This window comes from Panicum hallii, chromosome 1 (genome assembly GCF_002211085.1).
Source record: "Panicum hallii strain FIL2 chromosome 1, PHallii_v3.1, whole genome shotgun sequence".
In the NCBI taxonomy this organism is placed as follows: Eukaryota; Viridiplantae; Streptophyta; class Magnoliopsida; order Poales; family Poaceae; genus Panicum; species Panicum hallii.
In genome coordinates this window covers 9,155,532-9,163,489 of record NC_038042.1, presented here as the reverse complement: position 1 = coordinate 9,163,489, position 7,958 = coordinate 9,155,532, and positions in this window count along the sequence as shown.

Sequence of the window (7,958 nt, the reverse complement as noted above, 5' to 3'; positions counted from 1 at the left end):
TCCGGTTCAGGACTGGATCGAGCTCTACCGGTATTGATGGCCTGGCCTTCCAGGTGCTCCGGTCGCTCTGGGGGCCCCCTTCCGGCAGTTCTAGGCGGTCGTGGGGGTCCGTCACCGCAATGACCCAGCCTTCACGCCAGTCCTCCCATTTGGAGCTGGAGAAGGCGGCGATGTAGGCGCTCGACATCCCGTGCCGGAGTTGGAAGTAGTAAGCGCCGATCTCGCCGCGCTTCTTCCCGGTCCCGACCAGGGAGTAGAAGTGTTTGAAGATGGTGGTGCAGGGACGCACCCCCACGAACATCTCCATGAAATGGGCGAAGACCGCCGCGAGGAGGACGGAGTGGGGGGTGAGATGATGAAGTTGGAGACCAAACTCCTCCAGGAGCAGGAGGAAGAAGGAGGAGATCGGAGGAACCAACCCGCACATAATGTACGAGTTGAAGAGGACGAACTCCCCCGCGGCAAGGTCGCGGAGGGGAACCTCGCCGGCCTTGACCTTCCCGGCATTCGCCGACGCGGTCCACCCTAGAAGGCGCCGCACCGCGTCCAGCTGATCCTGGGTCTGGAAGCGGCGCGGGAAAGGAAGTGAAGCCATGGAAATTGTTGGGGTGGATCGCGAAGGAGCAAGGAAGAGAGAGGAGCCGGGCGCAAGGAAGCTGATCGCGAGAAGGGATGCGGAGACGAAGGGGCGCTACGGCGTCTGTTGTTGGCGAGAGCGAAAAGGTAGCCGTTCCCTTCGGCGCATACCTTTTATGCAAAAGACTGCTCCCCCCTTAGCGTCCCGCGGCGACCGAGGGGAAGCCGAGCGGTCGCCAGCGCCGCCTTCCCCTACCCTCACACTCAATGACCGGTGGGCTCGGGTCCACCAGTCATTGGCGTGGGCGCTGGAGGATCGTGGGAAGGGCGGAATCCAAACCGCCCGAGCCGTGCGGCGGGCTCGAATGAGACAAGAATCTGAACCGTCTGACGCGCACGGTGCGCGCGGAAGACGGGTCCCTCGGGGATCCCGCTACGGGCGAAAGGACATCCGTGCCCTCGCCTGGCGGGAACGAGCTGTACACCCGGCGCGATGCTGGGATTTGGCCCCACCTGCGGGTTCATCCCTCTCCCGAGGTGGGCCCGGGGGCCTCTGTCGGTACATACAGATAGGGGTACCTCCTGCTAGGGTGTCCAGGCCCTGGGACTTCTCATAGTCCACGCTCCCCCTCGCCTCTGGGCCACGTGGCATACGGCCTCCGGGCCTGACAGCTGGGACCACGGTCTCCGGACCCTCCCCGAGCTCTGTGAGGTCCGGGGCCTCTGCACACCCACGTGGGCGGGAGTGCTCTCGGGTAACCCCTGCGGACCCGGCCTCCCCTGGGAGGTCCGGGGCCGCCATGTGTGATGGCCAGACCATCACAGGCCAGCCCGCTCCGGCCGGCCACGGGGGCCCCGGACCCCTCTTTCCCCCGGGAAGGGGTCCGGTGCCGCCATATGCTGCCCGGCGGGAGGAGCGGGGCTGACCCCGCCGCGTGCCTGCGGCCGGAGGCCCCTTACGGGTCGCCTCTCCACCTACCAGCATTTAATGCGGTAGCAGAGTTGGGCGCGCCAAGGTCAAAAGGTGCGGCCTGCCACTGACACACGGGGCAGGTAAGCTGACATCACGGTAAGCCCGCCTGATCTGAAGGCGGCGCGTCGTATCACCGCGCACAGTGCGCGGACTGTGTGCAGTCCCGTCACGGTACTGCGCGCGTGATGATGGTCTGTAATAGGCGTGCTAAGGCTTGCGCTGTAACAGTGCGCATGGCACGAGCCAGCGCTGGCTCGCCCCCTGACTGGAGGTTCCATCCCAACAGTGACAGCACGGCTTCACTGTTGGGCAACGCTGACACCGAACACTGTACAAGACAAGGCTGTACACGGCCGTATCCCGACTGTGGATACACACATCAACTCCCCGATCGAGAGGACTATGGAGAGGAGCTCGAGGAGATGACCTCCATATCTCTCGTAGAACAAGCTCCTGTTGGCCGGACCCACATGTCGGGGTCCCGCTCAGTGTAAGCACTCCTCTTGGACTATAAAAGGGAGAATGCACTCGTTAGAACACAGGAACAAAAACACTCACACTAGACGTTCCAAGTTCCAGGTTGCACACACACAAGCTTAGGCTGCTTTCCATTCAGGCTCACGCAGCCAATACAACACCAAAGTGGACGTAGGGTATTACGCTACGGCGGCCCGAACCACTCTAAATCTGCGTGTCCTTCCTGCGTTCATCGGTCCACCGATCGAGCGCTCCTGAGTCCCCTCCAAACCCATCCTTAACTAGGATTAGGCGGGTGCTTTCCGCCACCCGGCTGGAGAATTCCTCCGACACCAGTGATAGCACCTGAAATGCCTGTGGTATTTCTTACATCACAGATAAATCCGCAAGCGCATGGAATACTGTTGTAGCATTTTACCTGTGAGTAATCTCAGGTGTCGTATTTATATTTCTGTAGGGAAGGTGGCGGTTATAGAATAGGTAAGTTGATGATCAATTCTTGGTTGAATATTCAGTTCCAAAAATAGGGGTAAGATAATATATGTATAATGAGGTAGTGTGACACACAAGTTACTCAAGCTCAAACTCAAGCAAAGGCATGGGCAGGGAGAAAGGAAAAAGAAAGCTACTCGGGACTACGCTGGACGGACAAAGCTGTCACCACCTGCCGCCTACCTCATCAAACCATAGTATATGACCGCATCCGGCAACACTAATTAACTCAGACACCATATCTCGATACTCTAGTATCCCGCACAGAGCCCCCACCCTCCGGATGGACAGGCATCATATTAGAGCAACACATACGAATACCAGAACCGTTATAGTGGCACTAGATTTACTTTTCTAATCATGCAAGGTATAAGGTACAAGTATAAACTAATCATAGTATAAATATCTATAAACTATGCGAATATATAAATCTAGAAGATAACTCTATTAAAGAGATCCGAGAATTACATAGGATAGTAAGAGCAAAACCCATACCGAATACTCTTAGGCAACCCCGGGAACCTGAAGAAGAGCTACTTCAGCCTAAACTCCACTAGCCAATGGACTAAGCAAGAGAGAAACTTGAGAGAGAGAGAGCAACTCGAGGTGTGTCTCATTTAGGAGCCCTTCCCCTCATATTTATAGGTGTGTCACGGGGTGCTTCGGCCGACAATTGAGGTGAGCTCACTTGGAACTGATATTAGGAAGCAATGAGGGGCCGCCACGTGAAAGATGTAAGGCGGTGGGGTTGGTCCTGGTTCAGCCGAACCAGCTAGGCCACCAACCGACTTCGGCTTCCTCTGAGAGACTGACAGGTGGGCTCTAAGGCCTGTGGTGCACAGCTTGGCGCTGTCCTAAGGCGGTTGCATATCCTGGTGGGCTCTTTGATCCATGTGAGGCTGAACAGTGCATTCTGATTGTTCGATGGTTTTTTTTCCTTGGATTCAAGGGTGTATTTTCCCTCCATTTCTGCTCAAATTCTGGAATAGCACTTATTTCCAAGGGACATGTGGAAATGATATTATTCCAGATAAATATGCATGTAAGAAATGTTACTTCTCTCAATTTTCTGATCAAGTTTACTATCGAAATTGGTCTGTAACGAGCGCCAGCAGCAAGCTCTCCCCAACCTCTCTCTGTGAGTTGTGCTAACTTGGTTGCAAATCTTTGAGTTGGGTTGAGAGATTGTGTTTGAGCTCTAGAGAGCATTTCTTAGCCTGAGCACTTATGGTTGACGTCAAGGCAACTCGTGAAGCATTTGTTAACTCTTGAGGTGAAGCCTCATAGAAGACTAGGCGTTGCCGGCTAGCTCCCAAGCTTGTGGTGTGTAGTGGCAAATTTGTGAAGGTTAGGGTCTTGCCTCCGCAAGGGAAAAGATCACATCTAGTGGAAACGAGGACCGGTTAAAATAGACCAAGCTTAAGTGACCGAGTTGAAATAGACTCAAGCCCAACGAGTTCCTCAACGGAGACGTAGGGTTCAAAGTGGTGAATCCGAACTTCGGGAAACAAATCCTCATGTCAACATTTGGTTTGTCTCAATTCTTTACTCTCTACCACTTACTTGTTAATTCTGCATCGATCTACTTGGTTGTGCTTGTTCTTTGTGTAGTGGCTTGCTAGAAATACTAGAAATCATCTACAGAAGCACTGCACCAAGTTTGGTTTGTGTTAGCGCTTGAGGAGGAAAGTAACTCTGATTTTTGTGTGCTTTCTGTTTTAGACCGGTCTCACAGTTGCAGTGGTGATAGTTGCAATTAGTGTTGTAATTTGCAGAAAAGCCTATTCACCCTCTCTAGGCAACATCAAGATCCTCTCACTAACAAACAAACCTAAATAGTAGCAGCTAAAATTGGTCTAGATCACCTGGAGGGGCTAGTGTCGGGTTTTATCCGGCTGCCCACCAAGGGGTATACCCAAGGTGGTAGGTTTTGGGTTAGGATGCGCCGAGATCAGGAACTCGAAGGTGCCGACAACACAAGATTTAGACAGGTTCAGGCCGCAATATGCGTAATGCCCTACGTCCTGTATGATGGTTTGTATTGCCTTGATGTTGATCTGGTGATCTTGGTTTTGAGGGGGTTCCTGCCCGCCCTTATATATCTGGGAGGACAGGGTTACATGGATCCTAGCCTGATACTAGCTTAGGAATCGTACTCAGGTACAACTCGAGTTGTTTCCTTCTATATCGAATAGTTCTACTCCGCATGTGGGTAGAACACAACATAAACAAGGTACAGGACACGTCCTATCCCCTAGCCCAATACGGACTCCTTGATGTACACAGCCCCGTGGCCCCGGGTCTGACAGCTAGCACTAAGCTCTACCATATCCCTGCCTGCTACCCCTAACCCAGCCTGGCCTCATGGCCATGGGCTGAGGCCAAGGCCCACGAGCCAACCCACATGCACCCTCAAACTAGCCTAGCTTCGCCAACCCGTTCCACCCGATGCTCTTAACCCTTCGCCACCGCGGCTGATAGGTGGGGCTGACCTGTCATCTTTACCCTTCACCTCTCTGCTTCCTCCCCGCGACCGGTAACTAGCGACCAGCAAACGAGTGGCGACCGGCCACTCGCGAGTCGTGACAAGCGATGGAGGGGACCATCTAGAAGCTCCCCTCCGCCTTGGCTGCCCCGCTACCCCCGTGAAACCCTAGCTGCACGGGTATAAAACTCCTGGCCACCACCACGCTCACACCCTAGACCACCTGGGTTTTCCCTCTTGTCCGCTGCCGCACCCTTGGAGGGAGAGAGATCAGGGAGGGGGAGAGAAAGGGAGCCACCAGAGCCGAAGCCGAGTACAACCACCGTCATCATCGCCACCGCAGCCCAGAGTTAGAGTTGAGCTGAGAACCGTGAGTCCTCCCCTGGCCAGCCCACGGTAAGTGCTACCGAGCCTGCCTTGCTTGACCTCCCTGTTGCTGGCTTGACGCTAATGAAACCACTCTAGCCAACCCTAGGACCCCACCTACCCTTTGCCAGCTGTCATGATGCGCTGCTCGTTTCCCCGCAAACCACCGCCTCCTTGCTCCGCCACCGCAGGCCCAGAATGTCGATGCCCCGCATGCACGGCACGGCCGTGCCGTGACCCTAGGATGATAGGAGCACGCGCATGCGAGCATCCCCTAGCCAAACCTGCTGAAAGGCCAAACATTTGTTTGGCCAGGGTGCAGCCCATCCTCGCCATCGATGCGCCGTCACCACACCATGTCGCAGTGACCGCGTTCGGCCCTTGCCGCATGTTGACGACGCTTAAGGACCAAATTTAGGCCATCAACTCCTACAACTAGAAAGACAAGCATGAACATTAGTGGTAGAGGTTATTAGTAACAAATTCCATAAGTGTTGGGGAATATTTGTATGCAGGTCTTAAAGGAGAAAACACTCCTCAAGAGCAAGGAAACACACTCTTAATCCAAGGCAACACCTCTCCGACCAATTAGAGTGCATCGTTCAGCATCACATGGATTGAAGGGCCCACCAGAGCATGCAACCAACTTAGGACAATGCCAAATCACCAACCATGGACCAGTGGGCCCATTTACCAGTGATCCGGCCAAAGGCGGTGGCCAATGGCGGTTATACTAGTTCGGCCGAACCAGTTTGGCGCCGCCTCACTTGCTCCTTGCACGTGGCAGCTCCTCATCATCTCCCAGTGTCGGTTCTACTTGTGCTCACCTCTTTTCCCGACCGAAGCACCCCCATCGACAAAGGCTATAAATACTAGGTGGGGGCTCCTAAATGAGACACACTTCACAACTCCTCTCTTGTGCTTCCACTCTCACATTTGAGCTTTAAGCTCCTTAGAGTCTTAGTGTTGCCTTGGTAGTGCTTAGGAAATAGGGAGAGAGTGAGGAGTAGTTGGGAGGAGTGCCGGGGTGTTGGCACTCTTCTTCCAACTTGTACCTCTACGGATGCTGGCTTCCTTTAGAATTAAGTGAGTTTGTATTCGTGATTCCTTCTTACAGTGTTATACTTGGTTCTCTTTATTTGCATGAGTATTCTATGATCCTTGCTATCATAGTATAGGCTTGTATGCTCTCATGTATGCTAATAAATCTTAATGTAGTATACACTAGTAGTACTTATATCTAAGTCAGATCAGGTCTCTTTACTTGCGGGTTCGTCGCTCTATATTTATACAGAGTGCTGCAGTTTGCTACAAGAGCTCAGACATAGTTAGACTGCAATAGTAATCAATAGCGTAGGCGTGGTGTCTAGGTTAGGGATTATCCTTCATTTTCCTTATATCTCACGGATTGCTAGAGCTAGGCCGTAGGTGGTGACAGCCCTATCAGTCCTTTGTAACCCTCCATATTTGGATGTAGCGTAGAGCTGTTGGCCGGAGTCTCCTGGCAGACCAGGAGTAAGCCGGTGCCCGAAGCGAGTATCTTTAATCGAGAGATCAACCTTTAAGTTACCTCAAGTGCTACAGAAATCCTCTCTACCCCTTCTTCTCTATTTAGTGTGGTGTCCTTGGACCGACTAGAATAGAAGTTAGTGCACACATGCTCTCTCGGATTCGATAACCCTTGGAATACTCTGAGGTGAAAGCTATAATGGTATCCGTGTGCTTGCGGATTTATTCGCATGTCGCTAAAATTCCCAACACTGCGCCATGACGTCACAGTGCTGTATGCCCAAATGCCTTTGAGTCATTTCACCGAGCCGCTCTCACCGCGCCCACACGCACACCCACACAGCTCACGCGCGCGCGCGCACACACACACTGGCTACATGCGCACGGACCACACCAGATCCGGCCTACCCGAGCTAACGGGTGAGGTCTGGTCATTGGTGAGAGAGAAGAGGGGGAGAAATGACTCACGTGGGCTGCTGTCAGCGAAACCTCATCACTGACCCGTGAGCCCTCTGACCTTTGACCTTTGATCGGTCAACGATGACATCAGGAGGACCTGCTACTGACATCGTCATCTAGATGACCCTCTACTGATGCCATGCTAATGTCAGCATGACACGCGACACGCTCTGGTGCTGCCACATGTCATTGTGTGGATTTCCCATTTTCTAAAAACTATTTATTAATTTCAAAAATATGTTTTTTCTTTGAAAATTCAGAATAAATTAATTAGAACTCAGAAAAAAATAAAACCAGTTCCATAATTCTTCTAAAATTATGACCTACGTGTTAGAATTTGACTTGGTGTTGTTTAGATCTTCTATGGATACTTTTGGTGTAATTTGCACTTCGGTCCTTGTATTTCTTTCTATTTATGCACACCATTTACCAATTATGAGGGTGGGTCCGGTCCGTGGCTAGCATGTGCAGAACCTAGGAGGATAGAGTATCGGTATAAGGGGAGGACGTGCTGACCTCACATTCCCTGATTCGTTAGGACTCTGACTAGTCCACGTGGAGAGCTTCATAGTTTCGGGGCGATCTCTTGTGAGAGGATCACCCATGACCCGAAAAAGCAGG